The sequence below is a fragment of the Pseudonaja textilis genome, chromosome 11 (assembly GCF_049901715.1).
Source record: "Pseudonaja textilis isolate UNSWEBS1 chromosome 11, rPseTex1.2, whole genome shotgun sequence".
Classification (NCBI taxonomy): domain Eukaryota; kingdom Metazoa; phylum Chordata; class Lepidosauria; order Squamata; family Elapidae; genus Pseudonaja; species Pseudonaja textilis.
The window spans coordinates 11,067,372-11,090,431 of NC_142000.1; the positions used below are offsets into that span (position 1 = coordinate 11,067,372).

The 23,060-nt window shown below is 40.0% G+C and overlaps 1 protein-coding gene across 1 annotated transcript in view; it reads right to left on the reverse strand.

The window, feature by feature from the left end:
• Nucleotides 1–22,143, reverse strand: part of CDH11 (cadherin 11) — a 117,311-nt gene extending 95,168 nt beyond the window's left edge. Inside the window, exon 1 of the mRNA XM_026714122.2 lies at nt 21,850–22,143. The gene's annotated coding sequence lies outside the window, so the exon portion shown is untranslated. The remainder of the gene's footprint in view (nt 1–21,849) is intronic.
• Nucleotides 22,144–23,060: the final 917 nt, after the last annotated feature.

Consider the following 23,060-nt stretch of genomic DNA (forward strand, 5'->3'; position numbering starts at 1 on the left):
TCAAGATGACAGCCTCCTTTTAGGTCAATAATGCCTGCTTAAAAGTAAGCATTGTGCATTCTAAAACCATCAGCTGGTGTAAAATTTACATGGCTACCCGTTCTAAATCCTTCCATGCCTCAAGGAAGCAGTCTAGTTTTTCTGCTATATCCTTAGAGTAACTGATCAATTTGCCTGCCCAGACATAGAAGCCATGACATTTTGTAGTAGCACTAGTATTCTAACAACAGAGAAACTCAGCCAATCACTCCTTGGCAAAAGTTTTCCAAATAAAAGCATGAAGCAAAATCTATGAATAATGTAAAAGGAATAATACCTTTAGAAATATCTTTGTAAAGGTGATGGAGGATTGAATTTTCTACACGTTGACATCCTGCAGAACACATTAGATACTATTTTGCTCAGTCTATTGTTTGTTTGTTTTAATTAAAATCTACCTGACCTTTTTCTGCTGTTCTGCTTTGTCATTTACTATCGACAATTACAGAGCTATTTTCAACCCATGGGAAAAGGGGACTCTAGCTCACCATCATCGATTTATGAGATGTGATTGTGGAAGACAGAATCCTAGCAACCTAATTCTCTTGGAAAGCTCAGTTTGATAGAACAAGTTTCACCTTAAGGGTTAGTTCATCAAGTCTATTCTTGGAGGATTTGGAAATGATGGTCTTTCAGCCATGATTCAAAGGGCGGGTTCTCCAAGCTCACTCAGCCACCCCCATTTCAAAGCTACTAGTTATTGTCTGCCTGCTTCCAAGATTCTTCCTTTTTCATTCTTCCTTCTGCGTAATTTCATGCTGCAAACATCCAAAGCTTGTAAGAATTGACATTCAAAAGAAGTAGGAAAAATGAAAGAGGACAGGGGAAAAACTGGAAGTCCTTTTGAAGACTATAGAAAAAGAACACAAATTATTTTTATTTGTGGAAGGTGCAAATAAAGTGTAAACTGAGATAATGCAGATAACCAGAACCACAAGGGTGGAGGTCAAACTAGACACTTTATTGCTTTATTCCTATTTCACAGAAATATCCCCACACTGGTAGCTTTCACCTGGGAAAGAAGAATCCTGCCCTCTTGTGACCAATTCTTCACTTGACCTTTCTTCCCCCTGGGACAGTTGTTTTCCGACAGATATTGGATGCTACTTCAAATTCGTAAGCGTAATCTTTTCCTTAGCTAACTTTGAAAATGGCAGAGCAACCATTTTCAGAAAAGTAACCATGTTCAGTCCATTAACAGAAGCTCACTCTTATTTCAGACCACTGGCCACTGCAGAGTTCTTTATTCTGAGTTGTAAATAACAATCTCATTCTGCTGGAATGGATTTTGCACTAGGAGCTGATAAGCATCGTTCTTAATATTCATCTTTCTCTGATCAACAATCAAAAGACACAAAAACTTTCTGAAGAAAGGTAGGCCATGCCAACAATGGTAGTTACATTTAAAAAAAACAAAACCCTGTGGGCATTTTCATTTTAAATGACAACATCCTAAAGAAAAGAAGAAACTGAAGTAGCTGTTATTTTTCAAATCTTTGAACAATTTGCATTAACAGCTAGATAGATTAGGAGAAGCTGGTCAAAAGCAAAGCCTCCATATGTTCATGATATTGTAGATACAAATAGCAATGAAAAATTGTATTTTTTTAAAAAAACAACTCCATAGAAAAATTGTGAATGACTGATTGTGGGTAGTATACAACAGCCAGCATGATAGGGTGGTTAAGTTGTTGTACTAAGATCAAATCTACTTTTAGCCATAACTAAATATAACAGAAATTAAAAGTCCATTGGTCTCTAACATAATTTTATTACATTATTTATTTGTATCCTGCCTTTATTATTTTTACAAATAATTCAAAGTGACATATCAACACCTCCTCCTGTGTATACAAGAACTAGGTGAAATGGGTTGGAGCATGTTTTATTCCAGGGAGAAGAAATTTGGAAATACTTTAAACACATGCCTTCCTAATCCATTGGAATGTAACAAGCAGGAGGCTGTAAAACATAGTCTGATGCTGTTATTAGTTAATTTCAATAAATATATTTATTTGTTCTGTGAAGCTGATTTATGGGACAGTTCTATCTACTGATACTAATTGAGTTCAACCCTTCCCTCCCTCCCTCCCTCCCTCCCTCCCTGTTTGTATGAAATTTCTCATACCAGGCAGTTCATCCATTCAAACTGTAAACCAATACATAGTTGGGTAAATTAATTCAGCTCAGTTAAACATCTTACTTCTGAGAAGGGGTTAAGTTATTCATGGCCATCAATTAACAAAAACCCTTAAAATTCCTACTTCCTGAACAAATGTTCAAATTATAATCCTCCTAAGCAATTTGTACTTTTCTGAATTTCACCATGCAATTTCCCGTTCTCCTTTCTTTTCCACCAAGCCTCTTACTCTTGCAATGTTTTGATTATGAACTATATAGATGATGCAAAAAAAAAAAAAAAAAAAGAACAAGTCCTGCTGCTTTATAAATGTGATAAAAAGAAAATTGGCAGAAATGATACCCTTTCACTTGATTTATTTATTATTTTAAGAAAGGATTCATAATTACAAAGATTAAAAAACTGGAGTGCTCATAATGAGAAACTATTGCTAGTGACGTTCTTCTCTATTCTCTATCAATCATACTCCTAATTAACCACTCTTATCCTGCTTCTGATAACACACTTCAGATTTTACTAACTGTTCTTTCCTATGCCTGCTTCAATGGACTATACTCATCAAATGGAAACTCAATTGATCTCAAAGATAGATGTTTATTTTAGTTAATTAGACAGAACTGCCATTTCATCAGAAGTAGTGTCTCTAAACTGATTTGGAAGTGCTAATCCCAGGGCCATGCAGAGGTTTGAAGGGGTGTTTCAGTTCAATAAAGCTTCAATTGAATGATTCGATTGAAGCAGATTTGTAAATCAGAGTGAGGAGATACTTCAAAGAAGCGAATCCTTTAGGTGCCTTTGAAGCACTTCATAGAGTTTTAAAGTTCCTTTCACATTCAATGGATCTCCTACTGTTTTTATGGTTGTTAAAGGCAATAAATGCTACAGCTCCATATATGGAGAAGTTGAAAGAGGAGAGAGAGGGTTGGGTGACGTGATGGGGTCTCTCACATTGACAGTAACTAACCAATGGGTTATATGACTTCATTTAAACTTTGCCAATCGGAGTCTTTTTGGAGTGCCAACAATGATACCTTAAGTTTCTTTCTGTTACTCTCTGCTACTTCAGTATGGTGAACCATATATATTAACTTTTGCTTATGAATTCAAAAAGAGGCCAAAATAGAATAGAATTTTTTTAATGGTCAAATGTGATTGGACACACAAGGAGTTTGTCTTTGGTGCATATACTCTCAGTGTACATAAAAAGAAAAAAATACATTCATCAAGGAAAATAATGTTTTATTCATGTTATTTATGACTTTTATAACCCCCTAGCACTGTTCTGAGAGAAAGCAAACCTTACACAATGTTGAGACTCTGGAAAGAGTGCAGAGAAGAGCAACAAGAATGATTAGAGACCTGAAGGCTAAAACATATGAAGAACAGTTACAGGAATTGGGCATGTCTAGTCTAATGAAAAGAAGGACTAGGGGAGACATGATAGCAGTGTCCCAATATTTGAGAGGCTCCTGGAAAGATGAAGGATCAAACTGTTTTACAAAGCACCAAAAGACAAGACAAGAAACAGTGGATGAAAACTAACTGAGCAGAGAAGCAACCCAGAACTAAGGAGAAATTTCCTAATGATTAGAGCAATCAATGAATGGAATAGCTTGGCTTCAAATGTTGCGGGTGGTCCATCACTGGAGGCTTTCAAAAAAGCGACTAGACAACCATTTGTCTGAAATAGCATAGGTTTTCCCGCTCAAGCAGGAGTCTTGAGTATTTACTGACTTTATAATTATGGGTCATTGCAGTCAGTCAGATGTTTACACTGGATTTGGCATTTTTATCCATCTTTCAAGCCTCTCCCAAAGACCTGGGATAGGCAGATGCTTGATGACGTTAGATGTATCATCTGAAGATGTAAGTTATTCTGATTAAAGCTGCTTTCTGAAATTGACTGAGGGTGACATTATCAATGCCCAGTAATTTCAAGTGGTGCTCCAGTTCTGGAATTGCACTCTAGGTGCCTATTGCTATTGGTACTACTTGATTATTATATTTTGATATTATTAATAACAGGGAAAAATAAGTCTACCATCACCATTTGTCAAATGCCAGCTCTTTCTTCAATAGTCTTATATTTCACTGTGCCAGCCAATTCCTGATGGTTCTGCTAATTAACTAACTAATTTAAAGTATTGCCAATAAAGCATAATCCCACACAAACAAATCCTCTACCTGATGAAGGGGTTTTTTTCCCAGGAGAGTCCTTGCTTGCCAACTTTTGTATTACTCTCCCTTCAGAAACTCAGCGATCAGAGGCAGTAAAGCTGCAACATACATAATGGTGAAGTAAATAACTGCTCTTTTAGTCCCGCTGAGGAGAAGTCAAAATTTGCCAATTATCCTGCACAACTTGGCACCTTCCCCGAAGTGTACGATGAGAAGATCCTTCCCAGGAGGGACCAAATTTGTCAACGAACTGCACCAAGCCTGCTGGCATGCCACAAAACCCAGTGATCAGAGGTAGAAAATGTAAGAGTAACTCAACAGCTATGCTTGAGTGTTTTGCTAAGAGGGGAGATCCCAGGGAAAAACAAGCACAATAATAAAAGCTTGTTCTTGAAGAGCTAGAAAAGGACACTGTTGGCAATGATTCTTCACAGCTTAGGTATGCTTGAGAGATAATTTAGGGACTGCTATCCTTTTAATCGGTAGCTAAGATGCTGAGCTTGTCAATCAGAAAGGTCAGCAGTTCAACGGTTCGAATCCCCAGTGCCACCTAACCAGGGATGGGATCCGACCGGTATAACTACCAGTTCGGTCGCTGTTCTCTGCGTTGCACGAGTCGCACAAGTGCAATTTACAACCTGCTGAGCTATCCGGACAGCTAAGCAGCACTGTGTGCAAGGGTGCAGCGGTTGAAAAAGCCCTTTTTGAACCGCAGCTATGTTGCGCAAAGCAGCTGCGGTTGAAAAAGCAGGAAATAAAGGTCAGGTAAGAGCCTGGGTGGGCAGGTGGGCCAAAACAGCCACAGACATAGAACCGGTTCTAGGTATGCTCTCTGTCTGCTGCTCTTCATAACTACCGGTTCTACAGAGGTGGACAGAACCGGTAGAAGGCCACCTCTGCACCTAACGGAGTGAGCTCCTGTTACTTGTCCTAGCTTCTGCCAACCTAGCAGTTCGAAAGCCTGTAAAAATGCAAGTAGAAAAATAGGCTCCACTTTGGTGGGAAGCTAACAGCGTTTTGTGCACCAGGGTTTAGTCATGTCGGCCACATGACCATGGAGACGTCTTTGGACAGCTCTGGCTCTTCGGCTTTGTAACGGAGATGAGCACTACTCCCTAGAAATGACTGGCATGTATGTACAAGGGGGAACCTCTACCTTATCCTTTTAATGAGGCTCATTCTAGAAAGCTATTTAGTATATGGGAGAGAGGATAACCTGATCTCCATTGAGAGACAATTCCAGAGCCTTGACATTAAGCCCATTAAAACAACATCTTCTGGCTTCAGCTACTTTCAATTGTCCAAATTGTAGGAGAATGTGAGGTTTCTCACTAGGTTATCGAGTAACGTTGGAAATTGTCCTTTGGCTATCCGTGTTTCAAACAATAAAGGGCTTTCTCGGTCTACAGGCCTATAGAGGTAGTCCTTGACTTATGACTACAATTTAGACCAACTTTTCTGTTGCTAAGTGAGACATTTGTTGAATGAGTGTTGCCCCATTTTATGACCTTTCTTGCCATGGTTGTTATATGACTCACCTATCCCCATTGACTTTTACTTGTCAGAAGGGTGCAAAAGGTGATCACATTACCCTGGGATGCTGCAACCATCATAAATATAAGTCAGTTGCCAAGTGTCTGAATTTTGACATGCGGCCATGGGAGTGTCACAATGGTCATAAGTGTGAAAAACAGTTATAGGTCACTTTTTTCAGTGCTGCTGTTCCTTTCGGTCACTAAACAAATCCATCTACCTGTATAATCCATAGCTCTCTTTAAGCTATAAAAATCCGTATGAAGCTTTTTTAAAAATCCATTCTTGTTCAGTTTTCCAAAAGTCCCACCTCATCTAAAACAATGCTTTCCATCCTTTAAAAACAATTCCTCTAACCCAGCCCTGTGCAATTTCTCCTTAGCATAAACTCTTGCACTATATTTATAAACTACAATGATTCTGCAATCTCTCTCTCTCTCTCTCTCTTCCCCTCCCTCTCTCTTGTGCACAGACAGTACAATATCACCATCTGCTTAGTTTCAAAATGTCAAAAAGTTGGCCCAATAGTATCAGTTCAGGGATAAATGAGAGAGGTGAGAAGGGCCTAATTATTAAATTTACAGTGTGCATGTTTTGATCTTTGTCTTCCTTTCTGAAGCCTCTTACCCACTCTGCGCACTGCAGATGTCATACCTGTGACCAACAATTGACTCTACTCTGCTGAAGTAAGGAGATAGGCATTCCCAAGGAAAGGAACATAACCTTTGTTTTCCTTTGTTTGCTAATGTGAAACACACAGAAAGAGGAAAATAATCAGACAGTCACAAAGATCCCCAAAAATAAACGAATAAAAAAAGGTAAAAAGATATTATCCGCCCCCTCCCGCCAGGAAACATTAATTACTATGGTGTTTTTATGATGGAGCAACTCAATTCAAATGAAATATCGGCTTGCTAACTTTGACAATTTTCTTTTTAAAAAAAAACTGAGACCTGGGGTTTCATTTATTTGATTGATTGATTTTACCCACCTTGTTAATGTTTATAAATACCTCAAGGTGGCAAATTTACCTAAAACTAATTCCTCCTCCTATTTCCTCCACAAAAAGAACACTGTTGGGTGGATTAGAGACAGTAACTAGCCCAAAGTATGCCAGCTAGTTGTTATTCTTAAAGTGGGACTAGAACTTGCTATCTTCTGGATTCTAGCCTAAGCCTTAACCACTACAGCAAACTGGCTCCGGTAATTTAACATTTTAAATTTACTTGAAACATGGCCTCACTGCGATTATAGGTATCCCATGGAATTTGCCTCTGCTACTCCAACTCTAAATGCATTGATTTGAGAATAAGCATCAATCACATTGGGGGGAGGGGAGCATGGTGGCTCGCATGATAGGCTTGTCAGCTGGAAAGCAGATAAGCCAGGTTCAAGACCCAAGTGCCATACAACAGGGTGACCCTCACCCTAGCTCCCGCCAACCTAGGAATTCAAAAACATGCAAGTGCAAGTTGATAAATAGGTATTACTTTGGTGGGAAGCTAACAGTGCTCCAAGACATCGTGCTGGCCACATGAACAACATGTGGTCGTAATGTCTTTGGACATAGCTGGCTCAGAGGCCTTGAAACTGAAAGGAACACCATTCTCTGTAGTCAGCCAAAACTAGCTGAATAAAATCCTCAAAAACTCCTTTACCTTTACCCTACTCATCACATCTCTGCAAAAGATATACTTGGCATTTTTGCTATTACATGGGCTATTTCAACCAAGCTTATCTCTGGCCCAGTTTCGCAGAAACATTAAACTAACATTAGTGAGATTTCTCACACAGGCACATCTACATTATGCAAATTGAAAGGAGGGGGGCGGTGATTTTAAAATGTACTGTACTTGGCATTAAATGTAGGGCTAAATGAATCATAGGAGGTGGGAGTTGAGGAAATAGGACAGAAATGTTCTTTGAGTTCAGCACCACTCTCAATGCCAAATCAGATTAGTGCAGATTTTAAATTAACTTGAAATTTATAGCGAGGGAATGCTGTTATACAAGAGAATAATTCTGCTGAAATCAACTGGAATAATTATGCTTATGATTGGAATACACGGGCTCTAGGATCATATGATATTTAAAAAAATAATGTCTTGATCATGCAATATGTTATTTCTTTAAGACCTTTTTGTGTGTTTAATCAATTACAAGGGACAACTGTATTAACCTGATAATTGCAATTACTGTGTGTGTAAATATATATACTGTATGTATATTAAACCACCAAGGTGATAGAGTCAATGGGCTTGCAAAAACATATGAAGTTCCTTATGTAAGGCTGGGCTAACACTTTCATGTGTTTTAAACTTGCTTCTGCAAAGAAACCATAGGAAACTGATCCACACACACTGCTTTTATAATGATACTTTTAAACCTTCTGATTTCATTCCTTGAAATATTTCTTGCTTTCCCACCTTCTCTTTTGAAGCAGGCAGTCTGCAATCTCTCAGTAAATCTCCCAAGCAAGGATAGAGAGAGAGACAGATTTTTATATTATTTTGATGATGAAAATTCAAGGAAAAGGTTTGATTGACACCTTGCATAAGAAATCTTGCAAGAGAAGGAAGAACACTCGATGAGGGGAGTATTATCAGGGCTGAGGACCAGATCACCCTGTAGCTGAAAGAAATAGAAGGAGTTAGGTAAAGCCAGAAGGCTGACAGATAGTCAGATATTAAAATGCTGTTAACTTCAAGGATTAAAGGAAGTCTCCTAGGCTTCCATGTCTTCAATTCTTTATGATGTATTAGAATGCAACTCTCATTCCAACAGCTCAAGGATGCCAGGAACTGTAGACTGAAACATCCAAGAAATTGGAGTTCCAAGTCTATTCCCACTTCAGTGCTTTACTAATAACCAGGAACTTACACACTTCAGTTAAATTCTACCCCACAAAAATAAATTTCTTGTTCAGAATAACAGAGTTTGAAGGGACCTTGGATGTCTTTTAGCTCAAGCAGGAGATCTTATATCATTTCATGCAAATGGCTGTCCAGTCTCTTCGTAAAAGCCTCCAGTGATGGAGCACCCATAACTTCTGAAGTCAAGCTGTTCCACTGGTTAATTGTCCTCACTATTAGGAAATGTCTCAGTTCTATAATGTTTCTCTCCTTGATTATTTTTCATCTCCTGCAGGGGTGTCAACCTCATGTCATCACGGAGGTGTCATGTGACATATTGGGACTTTTTTTTCCCCCCTTCGCTAAACCAGGCATGGGTATGGCCAATAAATGACTCATTCAGCCTACATGCTGGGAGTTTGACAGCCCTGATCTATTGCTTCTTGTCTTGCCTTCTCGTTCTTTGAAGAATAGGCCAGTCCCCTCTTCTTTGTGACAACCCCCCAAATATTGGAACACCACTATCATGTCACCCTAGTCCTTTTTAATTAAGCTAGACATACCCAATTCCTGCAACTTTTCTTCAACACACTCATTTGGGAGGAACCAAAATAAATATTGTTATCCCAAATCACAACTCTACTCCCAGGTAAAAAGTTTCAAAGCCACATTACCTGCAGTAAGACATAAGTAACCTTTTTTTTTTTGTCTACAGATCTAGCTTCTTTTTTTCTAAAATCTGCGTCCCCTGGTTCCAAGAACCACAAGCTAAGAAGAATATCCCCTCTTATTAAAAATAAGTTGCATGCTAGTTTGTGGGGGACATGCAACATGTTTTTAAACTTGAAATGGCAGCTTCTCATCATAGAAATATTTTCAAGTGTTCCACTAAGAGAGAAAAACATTATAAAACCTTCATTCTGAAATCAGGACAAGCACACTTGGGTTATTTCTGGATTTGTTCCCATTCAACTTTTATTGTAGAGTTTTTTCAAAGCTCTCAAAACAAAACATGCTTCTCATTCAATACACATTCCTAATATTTTGGACATGCTTACTCTGAATTTTCTCTCTTGTAATGTTTTTTTAAAAATAAAATAATCCTATCAATGAAGAACTTATTACTTTTGAGGTTAACTAAAGTTTACAAAAAGAGGATTTAAACATTTAAATATCTGCATACATGGCCCAAATGTGATTTTCATTATCTAAAGAGGAACAAGGGGGATGGGAAACAAGGGTGGATTACTGCCATAATTTATGGCACATCTGGCTGAAAACCAGCACGCAAAATAATTGCTTTGCTAAAAATAATCAGGAAAACAGGATCTCGAATAATGAAATTGCATGGGCTAAGACCTAACTAGAGAGCTAGCATATTTCAGAGCCCTCTTTCATTACTGACTGATTTTGTGTCACCAAGTGAGTATCAATTCTTAGCAAGTACATAGATAAATTTTCTCAAGGATGACCTTCCATCATAAAATGGCTAAATGAACATAACATTCCAAATTCAGATCAGTATTCACAAAAAAAGATGATTAAGGGGCTAAACTTATAAAGAACATGATATGAAAACAGTGTTCCATTATTTGAGGGGCTGCCACAAAGAAGAAGGGGTCAACCTATTCTCCAAAGCACCAGAAGACAAGACAAGAAGCAATGGATGAAAACTAATTAAGGAGAGAAGCAACCTAGAACTAAGATGACATTTCCTGACAGTCAGAACAATTAATTAGGGGAACAGCTTGACTTTCAGAAATTGTGGGTGCTTCATCACTGGGGGCTTTTAAGAAGATATTGGAAAGCCACTTGTCTTGAATATTATAGGGACTCCTGCTTGAGCGGGGAGCTGGACTAGAAGACCTCCAAGGTCCCTTCCAACTCTGTTATTAAATACTGTAAAATCTTGCTCTACTAAATTAAGTCATTTATACAACCTGCCAAACTCAGACTTGCTAACCAATTGTTGCAGTCACAGAGCAAACTATGTTTAAACAAACTAGATCATGAATTAACATAATAGTTTGCTTTGTGTAACATGTGAAGACAATGACGGGGTCACCAGAAAAAGTTGTAAAATTATAAATTACCTAATAAAAGTAAATATTTTCCCTATCCAGTTGTGTCCAACTCTAAAGGATGGTACTCATCCTCGTTACCTAATTACCAAATATAATTTTTAATAGCAATAACACTTACTTATATACTGCTTCACAATGCTTTATAGAGACATATCTAAGTTTCCAGAGTCATCTTGCCCCCCAAAATCTGGGTCCTCATTTTACTGACCTCAGAAGGATGGAAGGCTGAGTCAACCTTGAACCTACTTTAATTAATTCAGGTAATTTTTAAATTACCCAATACCATTTTGGTTTACCCTAATATGAATTTGCATCACAGTTATAGCTTATGTGCACAGCAATGGCACATTACATCCACTTCTGACAATTAATCTGAGGCATTTATGTTGAAGACAAATTACTTATCCAGGTTTAAACCAGGCTAAAATATCATTGCCCCTGGCCTGAAATATCTTATAAAGATATCCAGGATGATGATTCTAAGAACATGGTAGGTCTGATGGTGTACCAAGTAAGAAATGCACAAGAAAAGAGAATCTTGGGGCACTACATTAAATGGGGAAGAAGTTGTGTTCCAGATGTTGCTTACTAGCTTCAATCTCATCAACCCTGGGGCTTTCTGGAATAAAAAAACATCTGGAAGTTTACAGTTGCTGCCTTAAGTTTAAGGCGACCCACTTTATCACTTGTTTATCTGCGTTTTGCACTTCTCGTTTTGTTTTCCATTTCATTTTGCTGCAAGCATCTGACTGACAGTCAGGGTTCTTAGGTAATGTATATGCTGTTTTCTAAGATTCTGTTATTTTTTGCTTTTTCCAGGGAAGCAATTCTCCAAGAAGTATTGTCACAAATATGATATCAGCAAATTACCTTGAACAATATAACTTATCCAGCATAAACTGTTTTGAATCTTAATTTTTTACTGGGGTGAGTGTGTATGTTTGTGTGTATGTGTTTATGTGTATGTGACACACAGAGAGAGTGTGTGTGTGTGTGTGTGTGTGTGTTTATTCACCTAAGAAATAGGGAGAACATTGATATTTCATTTATTTTAAATACCAAAGTTCTGATTACATTTTAAATTATTCCCATACTGAAAGTGTATAAAACATTGGTTCCTGAAATACAACTCAGATGATGCATTTATTTTTCAAGAGACACCTTTCTGAGATAACATTAAAATATAATAAAATTATGTCTGCTAATAATCTCAAGGTTATGCTAAAATCAGACCTTTTAAAATAAAAGGAACAAGTTAGCTATGATTTATGTACATTTAATGGGTTTCAATGGGTCTGTCTGAAATAAGACCAAACCAGGACCTGGCCCATTGGCACAATGCATACATTGCACTAAGCTCTGGATTGATTTAATCATGGTTTGTTGATTAGGTCACAAAGGTCTGCTGTACCCCAAGCCATAAATCATGCTTAAACAATTTGTTATGATTTAACATGGTGTGCAGGTGTTACTAGCTATCCCAAATATCCATGAGCAGCTAAATAGAATCTTTCTTTCTTTATTCTGAGTTCTTTTCATATTCTTACATTTATCCTCATTCAGCAATCTTGCAGATACTTTATTTGCTCCATTGAACTGAGTGAGAAAACTCACAAGTAAGTGTGGGAAGTTATTTTTTAATATTTGGCTTGCACATGGAGGAACAAATGGAAATGTCAGTTGGAAACAAAATCAAATTGTTCAAACCAATGTTATTTGTATGTTGAATATTATTATATGCAGGTTAGAGATTGGTTTCTAATTATATTTCCATGGGAAAAAAACATACCTCCATATTTAAACTTATCACATTATTGCTGATTTCTTCTCACTTGAAACTATGTAATAGCAGCATCGTATTAAAACCTCTTTCCAACCAGTTAGATAACCTGATATGGATTAGCCATGCAAGGCCAAAAATCAGGGTGCTTGGAATGCAGTGAATGGTAAAAAATGCAAAATCACTGTGTGAACAGACATGACTATGGATTTGCATAGCCACACTCAACCATCTTAATTGAGTTGTTTCTTCTTCTTCTTCTTCTTCTTCTTCTTCTTCTTCTTCTTCTTCTTCTTCTTCTTCTTCTTCTTCTTCTTCTTCTTCTTCTTCTTCTTCTTCTTCTCCTCCTCCTCCTTACTTTTGTTTTTTTATGGTTTTGATTATTTCCCTTGGCTTTTCCAGGCAGGTTATCATCTCCTCACTTCTAATTTTTTGTCAGTCCAGCTTATGTAAATCCACATTTCAAATGCTTCTAGTCTGTTCAAGTGGCTTTCTGTCCAGAGGCCAAATCTCCACTCCATAGAGCAGGATAGAAAAGATGTAACATCTGACAATCCTCATGTTCAGGCTTAGGCTTAGTTAGTGAGTTACCATACACCCCAGTAAATAGTACTCATTCATTACAAATTATTGTGCTTGGATTGCACAAGGTTCAGATGCAAATTGAAGAAGGGATGCCGTTTATGGAGGCTTAGATCATTTGTTCTTGACTTAGCAACCAGATAGTCCTTACCTTACAATAGTTCATTTAGTGACCATTCAAAGTTACAACAGCACTGGGAAAAAAAGTGACTTATGATCATTTTTCACACTTACGACCCTTGCAGCATCAAGATCAAAATTCAGATGCTTGTCAACTGACTCATATTTATGATGGTTGCAGTGTCCTGGGGTCATGTGTTCCCCTTTTATGACCTTCTGACAAGCAAAGTCAATGGGCAAGCAGATTCGTTTAACAACCGTGTTACTGACTTGACAATGGCAGTGATTCACTTAACAACTGTGGCAAGAAAGGTCATAAAATAGGGCAAACCTCGCCTAATAACTGTTTCGCTCAACAACAGAAATGTTGGGCTCACTTGTAAGTCGAGGACTACCTGCAATGGAAAACTTTTCCTGATTTTTTTTTTTTCAACCAACAACCAGATCTTCTAAATTAGATATAAGATTAACAGTTAACATCTGGGTGCATCAATGAAGATGAATGCTTCGCACATGTAGTTTTTAATTTCTATTTGTCACACATCTGTCACACACAAGAACACCATTTCAGTAGTATCAGTGTATCAGTGGTGGGATTCCAATTTGTTTACTACTGGATCTGTGGGCATGGCTTGGGGAAGGATAACTGCAAAAATTCCAATTTGTTTACTACTGGATCTGTGGGCATGGCCGGGGAAGGATACCTGCAAAATCCCCATTTCCTCCCCAACCCACTAACCTGCTTTCCAGCTCCATTCTTCTGAGCAGGGCAACCAAAGAAGATGCAGCCGATCAGCTGGGACTCGATGGGAGGCAGAGAATAGATGGGGTTGGAGGGGCCAGTCAGAGGTGGGATTTTCTGGTTCTCCAAACTACTCAAAATTTCCGCTACCAGTTCTCCAGAGCTCGTCAGAACCTGCTGAATACCACCTCTGTTGTAAATGTATAGTTTTCCTGACATGATTTCACCTCCCTGCACCAGAAGAAAGGCCATCAAACTCCATCTTATTCTGTCTTTCAGTAGAAGAATCTGACACTGAATCCCATTATCAACCAAGCACAGTAACCTTTTTTTGTTGCTGCTGTGTGAAGCTGTTTTCATCCTAGAATGGCTATGAGCCCGGCCCCCACACCCAAAAGCAGCACCGTGTAATTTCATTGAAACCTTTTCTGAACCACAGCTCTATAATCCATAAAGATTGATTGCTACTACAGAAATGGAATATCCCATCCAATATAATTAAAAGACTCATTTAACCCGCTTTCATATTCTAAAAGTATTTATATTGCGGGGGAGGGGAGGAGGGAATAGAATAAATTCCCCTTCAAAGTGCTGCTTCTGCCTAAAAAAATAAACTTTTAATATTCAACCTAGTCCAACAGTCCAATCTATCATGCAGTGGTGGGATTCAAATTTTTTACTAGCGGTTCTGTGGGCGTGGCTTGATGGGCGTGGTGTGGCTTGTTGGGCATGGCAGGGGAAGGATACTGTAAAATCTCCATTCCCTCCCCACCCCACTAACCTGCTTTCCAGCCCTGTTCTCCTGTGCAGGGCAACCAAAGAAGATCCAGCCGATCAGCTGGGACTTGGGAGGTAGAGAAAAGACAGGGGTGAGGCCAGTCAGAGGTGGTATTCCAAACTACTCAAAATTTCTGCTACCAGTTCTCCAGAACTGGTGAGAACTGGCTGAATACCTCCTTTGAATCTATGATCCTGGATTAGGCATGGACAGATTGTATGATTTCTCGTTAGCTTTTTCCTTTGAAGGAATTCTTTAACTCAACGTTATTCAGGGAGCAAATCCCTAAGAGATATAACTGTGCGTGAAAGTTATATGAAAGTTATGTTGTCAACTGACTCAGATTTATGACGGTTGCAGTGTCCCAGGATCATGCGATCATCATTTGAGATCTTCTGACAAGCAAAGTCCATGGGGAAACTGGCTTCACTTTAGCAATCGTGTTACTAACTTAACAATGGCGGTAATTCACTTAACAACAGTGGCAAGAATGATCATAAAATGGGAGAAAACTCACTTAACAAATGTTTCACTTAGCAATAGACATTTTGGGCTCAATTGTGGTCATAAGTTGAGGACTACTTGTACATAATTTAAGAGTTTTCATCATGATGACTATTACTTGAGAATGAAATTGTTAACTACTGAAAAAAACCTCAAGAACCACTCTAAATAATACTAGAAATATTCCAATAAAGACTTCTAGCAATTCAATTTAGCATTCCAATAAATAGAACTTTTCAATTAAAAAACCCCACCAAAAATGTCTATACTTCATTCTTCTGTGTAGATGGGGCCTGACCTGGAAACACATCCTATAAATATTAGATGAAATGTTTGTTTTAAAACTTACAAAGCCTTTTTCTTTATTCATCCCCAAAAGAATGCTCTATATAAAAGCTATTAAGTATAAGAGGAAAAAGAAATAGTATGATCATTAATGCAATTCCTATAACTGTTTCAGTCAACTAAACAAAGGGGAAAAAAATGAAATTTTCAAGTGTGTGTGTGTGTGTGTGTGTATGTGTGTGTAAATAGATAATAGGATGGGATAGGATAGGATAGGATAGGATAGGATAGGATAGGATAGGATGGATAGATAGATAGATAGATAGATAGATAGATAGATAGATAGATAGTCTTTAATCTGCTGCCAAGAAGGCCTCGGGAAAGGCATTTGATATATCTTCCTATTATGAATAAATAAACTTCCTCAGAACCCCTGGAGGCTTTTGTTTCAGAAATTCATATGAAAACAAAAAAAAAATGCCAGGGGAATATTATGTTTGGTTAGAACTATTCAAGTCATCTTGGAGGATGAACATTTGTGAAATTTATCCATTAGTAGCAGAAATACAGTACTAGGAATAAACTCATTCTTCTAAATCTTCCATTGTTCTATTTTCCAACATCAGAAGGTATGGCCAAAGGCGTCTCATAAAATTAAGAAAGGGAAAGATAATACTTTCTATTTATCATGCTATGTTGGCATGATAAATTCTCAAAAGAAAGTTCTCAGTATGTAATGCTATCATTAAACTGTGGTTTATTATTTGATCCCGTCAGAAACTCTCGTTAAAGTTACAACAAGATGGCTTAGAAAAATGGCCGTAGCAAACCATTTCCACCTTCATATTCTTGTAACTTTCTGTTGTTCTTCTTGTAGACATTTCAGGCTAGGTAGTGAAAGATTTGCAACAAGAGAAGAAGAAGCTTAGGGCCTAACAATTCAGCTTGAGCTTCATTTATTCTCCATGATTGGACTTCCACCTAGAAAGACTTATATAGATATGTGTCCATGAAATCATCAAAAATCAAGCTCAAAACTCAACTTAATCACAAGGACTGGCTTCACTTAACATGGAAGAGCCAAACAAATAAATCATAACAATGATTGAACATGATGGCTTGCATTATGCAGCATGCAGAGACAATAGTTTAATATGAAGAAGGGCTCAATGAGAAATCGCCATTTTACTCTATTGTAGCACATTGTGCAAAGGCAGCATGGGGGTTGAGGATCACTTATTCTTCAGCAGATGCTTCCTGTGGAAGATTGGAACTAGTCAAAGATCAGTTCCTGCCTTACAACTGCAAATGAGCACAACTTTCCTCTTCTTACGCAAGACAGTTGCTCTGTGAATTTTGCTCCATTTTACAGTCTTCCTTGCCACTGTGGTTAAGCGAATCCCTGCATTTGTTAACTTAGTCACACGGTCGTAAAGCGAATCTGGCTTCCCCATTGACTTTGCTCATCAGAAGGTCGCAAAAGGGGATCACTACAACCGTCGTAAATATGAGCCAGTTGCCAAGCATCCAAATGTTGATCACATGACCTTGGGAATGCTGCAAGGGCCATAAGCATGAAAAACATCCATAAGTATTTTTCCCCCCAGTGCTGTTCCAACTTCAAATGGTCACTAAATGAGCTGCTGTAAGTCAAGGACTACATTCCTGTCCTCCATTCCTCAGTCCACACCAGGCTATCAAAATCCCACAGATTCGTTGAAAACTCTTGAGGAGTTTGGAGTAAGGCAAGTCCGAAAGTAATGCTAGAAAGACTTGAGGAGTAAGATGTTAGTCCTGACAAACTGCCTGAGCATTAGTCTGAACCACAACACGATTGTATTCTGTATCCCCTGAGAAGACAAACAATACCAGTGGTAACAAAACAGTTTTTCACACTGGCCTAAAAAGCTGACAGGCTGAGTGTTGAACTAGAAAAGAATGCCAGCGCCCTCTGGCGATTGCAAATTCCCCGGCTCTTAAAAATGAATATGACTGAAGGTAGACCGTAAGTATAGATTTCTTGCTAACACAGCTCAAAGGCATGAAAGCATAAAGAATGTTTTACCAAGAAATGAGAGCCTTTATTAAAACAAACTCAAGAACGGCTCAATAACAAGAGCTGATGCAGTCATCTGGTATTATAAAACTGTGGGCCTTTCCAAGTTTCCTTTTAACAGACTCTAACTTAAAAGACAAAAATAATGACTTTGTCAACTTGAAGCCAACCCAAAATACTTTTAGGCTGTGTTATTTATTGACTGATGCCATATAACCATGCACAGGAGTCAGGGACTTAAAAGTCTATTAAAAATAAGAAGATTACAGAGTGCTAGCAATATAAATTAATACACGTTAAAAATAAATTAATAATAATATGTTATTATTAATTAATAACATGTTCCTTTCCAACAAATATTTCTGTCTTCAATATAGCATCTTATTATTAACCAACAAACTAGGCGCAACATTGCTAATTAAACTGAGGTCTATTTAGAATACCATGGACACCCACAAGAAATGTTCATAGAAGCTGTGAAATAGAGAGTTTGAAAAGCAGAGAAGCCACACGGCATCAGTTTTAAAGCTCACACATACACACACACACACATACATACATACATACATACATACATACATACATAGCTGCCATAGAGAATTGATCACTCAACCGACCACTAAATGGGTTTATTTCCTCAACTCCATGACCAATTAAGAAGGCCTGAAGTTGTTGAGCTGTAAATCTCCAGAAACAAGCTACATACCAGAAAATGATTTTTTTTTAAAAAAATTATTAGAGGCACACACATTCCAGAAATCCTTTGCATTTCCACAAAACCTTATTGTTCCATTCCATGTTCTTTCTGAAAGATCCTAAACAAAGAGCAAGACGTCCTACTTGATAGCTGACTACACATAAAAAAAGCTTTCTCTGAATCACTTCTCCTGTTTTATATTACTTAATCTAAATACAAACCTTTACTTAGTGGAAAGGGCCAAATATATGTAGATAGATACAGTACTAATTATACCTGGCCAGACTAATACATGTATGCATTTATTTGTGTATAAAAGAGAATGATGTATGGTTAAATTTCTCTGTTTACCTTCCTTTTATCCATATGCAATTACTTGATGGTAAACATACAGTTTGTCAGGCCACCTCTGTCTGCAGTGGTTCTTGCCCTGCCTTCAATAAGAAATTACCCATCATAATTTTGATTAAATTCCTGTCATTTCCTGGACTATTGATGCTGATTGTAGCAGTTCATGGCGCTAATGAATTTAGCCAAATGTGCAAAGTTTGAGCATTTCTGCAAAGTCAGGCCTGAATGAGGAATGTATAAATAGTATTTCCACGTCATCCTATTCCTCTGGTTGCACTATTGGAATTGAGAGTTTTAAATAGAAATTCTATAATGCAGAATTGCAACCTCTGCACATAAATCAAAGAAGGCAAGGAGATCTTTGTTGGCATTGGCAAGGAAGCGTCTTGTTTTTGTTTTCAAGTTTGCGGACCGATCTTCTCCTCTTATTTCAGGCTGCAGTGAGGTCAGCTGCTTTGCAACTGCGCTCCCACAAATATTTTCTGGAGGCTGGGACATGCCATTTTAAAACGTGCTGAAGGAGCCCTAATGAGGCTCACAATCTGTACGGCTTGCCTGCATTCAAATTTCACCTCTATTTTATCACCTCTTTTGCTAGCCTGGATTGTGCTGAAGCCCAGCTACCCAATGCAGCCCATAACAAAACAGTTCCCCATCCATTCATGACATTTCCCAGGTCCCTTCTTCCACAGATAGAAAAATAAATAAGAACTGCAGAATGTGTAGTTCTCATCAGAACACTCTTTAAGTTTAATTGTCATAAAAAACCGAACTCTTTGGCAAATATTAACTGGAGAACATCACATATTATCTAAAAAGGATGATACGTTTTCCAAATACTAATGGTAGTGCTAGGGAGGTAAAGTATAGGGGGGAAGAAGGAGGAGGAGGTGGAGGAGGGAAAGGAGGAGGAGAGGAAGAGGAAGAGGAAGAGGAAGAGGAAGAGGAAGAAGAAGAAGAAGAAGAAGAAGAAGAAGAAGAAGAAGAAGAAGAAGAAGAAGAAGAAGAAGAAGAAGAAGAAGAAGAAGAAGAAGAAGAAAGAAAGAAAGAAAGAAAGAAAGAAAGAAAGAAAGGAAGGAAGGAAGGAAGGAAGGAAGGAAGGAAGGAAGGAAGGAAAGAAAGAAACAAGGACAGTCAATGCTTTCAAGCTTCATGACTCTGCCTACATCTACAGAAACCCTACGACTTGAGTTTTATGACCCCAAGTCATAAAAATTAATTAATTTCTTAACCCTTAGTTAGTGGCCCACGAAATTGTGCCATTTCCAAAAACGAACACAAAGTTCCAAGAAGGTAAACGCGAGCGGAGAAACTGTTTTGCTTCTCCTATTTGGAAGTTAAAGGTAGCTTTGAAAGAGTGACCTGGTTTTCTTAAAGGGATGCCTTTGTCTTTGATGGGCAAATGCCCTACCACTTCATTGCAGCATTTTCTTTTCAACCAAAAAAAAAAAAAGTATAAAAAGGGGGATTCTCTCCCCACCCCCGTACTTTCTTTTTCCATCCAACCCCCCCCCCCCCCACACACACACACACTCCTCGGTCGCCAACTAGCTTCTCCTTTCCGTTCAGCGCCCAGTGAAATAAATATTTAAAGGCACCGATGGTCAATGGGCATCGCTCTAAATGGCAAAGTTGTTCTCCTGGTGATGTCAGGTTGCAAGATTGGGGGGGCGGGGGGAGTCCTTGAGGGCCTCCCAGGAAAAAGGACCGTTATGACCGTTGTCAAAACAGCTTTCTAATACGGCGAGCTTTCTTTCCACCTTCGCCGTGGCTCGGATTTCCTAAAGATCAGCCAAAGGGTATAACGATTTTCCGACCGAAGCCACAGGGAAAGAGAGGCGGCTGGGAGCAAGAATGGAGCCGTTTGCAAAAACCAGAATAAAAGTCTCTTCTGATGGAGTGGGGGGGGGGAGGAATCTCCCGAACCCCGGTTTGGAAAACGCTCTGGCCGCTTCCCCGTCTCCCTGCACACACATCTACACGGAGAATAGTTGGGATCTAAGCATTTCCTGCGGAGATTCTGCCCCGTTCCCAAACAACCGACGCCTCCCCCCCCCCCCAGCCCCCCCAAAAGAGACCCCACTTCCTTTCCTACGGGGTTGCTATTCATCGGAACGCGCAGTCTCGAGTGGGCTTTGCAAAAAGCGTCGCCGGAGATTCGGAGCTGCGCGCACGGCGCGTGCACACACACACACACACACACACACACACACACACACACACACACACACACACACACACACACAGGGCGCGCACCCAGCGACCTCCCTGAGAGACAGAACGACGGAGTCGAGAACTTAAAAAAAAGATGGGCTTTGTAGTCCGGCGGGGAAAGGGCGGGGCTTGGATTGGAGCAACCCAGAGAGAAAGTGTGTGTGTGTGTGTGTGTGTGTGTGTGTGTGTGTGTGGGGGGGAAATGTTCCAAGACGCCTTCGGTGCCACGCACCCACATCCCTTTCGACGCCTGGATTGTTGCGCCGATGGGATGGTCTCGAACCTCGGTGGCTCCCACTAGCCCCGGCTCGGCTTTGGCCAGTTAGGATCATGGGTGCCATAACCGAGGAACGGAATAAAGAAATCTCCCGAGCTCACTTTAACACAAACACAGAGAGAGAGAGAGAGAGAGAGAAAGAGAAAGAGAGGCATGCACGAACCACAAGAAAGGAGGACGGCGAACCCCCAACGCCCCTCTCCTTCACTTTCAGCCTCCGAGTCTGCCCTGCGTCTATTTAATTCCTCTCCAGCCCTTCTGTCTGAATGATGCCCCACTCGAAGCTCCGCGCCAGGCTGCAAGGGACTTTCCAGCCCCCGCAAGCTTCCCTCTGTTTTTCTGCCCGCTTCTCCCGACGTCCTTGATGGCCGGGGCGAACCCCAAAGCTGTGGTCCAACTCCTTCCGCAGCATCCTTCTGCCCCGTCGGCTGGCAGAGGAGACTTCCCCCTCTTCATCCCCGGTCTTTCGCGGTCCCTCTCTCTCTCTCTCTCCTCCACCTCCTCCTCCTCTTCTTTTCAAATCCGTTCTCAAAGGAGCCCAGAATTTAAGAAACACCCCCCCACCCCCACCACCTCTTCCCCAGAAATTTAGGGGCGGGGGAGGGGGGGCGAGAGCCGGAGGGAAGGCAGCCGTTACCTGGAAATCTGGCGGCCCCGGATTCTCTCCGGATCACCTCTGGAGAAAGGCGAGCAGACGAGTCCCATTCACAAGTAGAGGCGCAGTGTCTGCTGGTTCGCTCGCTCGCTCTCCAGCCTATTCCACTCCGCTGGCAACGCGGCTGAATGAGGCTTGGAGCTAGTGGAAGGAGAGAGAGAGAGAGAGAGAGAGAGAGAGAGCGCTTGGGGGGGAAGGAGGGAGGCACAGGGGGAGGGGGAAAGAGGGGGAGAGAAAAGGGAGAAGGCTGGAGGCTTGGCTTGGGCTTCGTCTTCTGCCTGGAAGAGCTGGGGTAACCTCAACGCTGCCCCCCTCCTTTCCTTTTTCGTGGGGTGCTTCTCTCCCCCCCCCCTTTGTCTTTTTTGCAAAGGCAGATTTAACTTGGGGAAAATAAATGCTAACCAGGATGCCTGGTGGAGAAGAAGGAACAGATCAGTCGTGTCCCTGGCATTTTTGAGTCTCTGACACGATTTGCTCTCTAGGCTTAGTTATGTCCATTTCTAGCCGGGTTCCTTGTTCCTTTCTTTTCTTTTCTTTCCAAACTTTAAACCCTCTTCTCCGTAACGGGGACGGCTGCTAACATGCATCCTGCGCCTCCCATCCACCATGGAGAAAAGATTCCCTTAATGGATGCCACATTTCAAAGCGGAAAGGCCTTCTCAGATCCGTCTTTGGGTGAGGAAGAGGATGAGAAGCACAGCCGGAAAAGGCAGACTGGTTTTGGGAAGCACAGAGGTGGGGTGGGGGGGACGGGACCGGTGTCTAACCATAGCAAAAAAAAATAATCTCCATAATTCCTGACTTTTCACACCCAGATTCTTAGCCCGATCTGAAGATTCAGTCATCTCAGCTATGAGAGCATCTTTGTTACAACATAAACATGCAAAAAACCAGAGAGGCAGGGGTGCATCTGGTTACTTGGAAGAGTCCTGAGACCTGACACTCTTATGAGCAAATAAATGGACCATTCAGGGCTCTAGATAGATTCTCAGATAGCCCACATTCTGCAATTGGCTATAGTCAGCACCACGCAGCTATGAAGGCTGTCTGAAGTCTACCTGTTGGCACTCAAGGGTTAGAGCAACTTTTGGAGACAGCTGGTGGCACCATCTGTCCCTTCCTTCCAAGATTTTGTCTAACTACTTATAAACCCTGTTGCCTGAACCTCTCAGGTCTAAATGTTCTACCTTTCA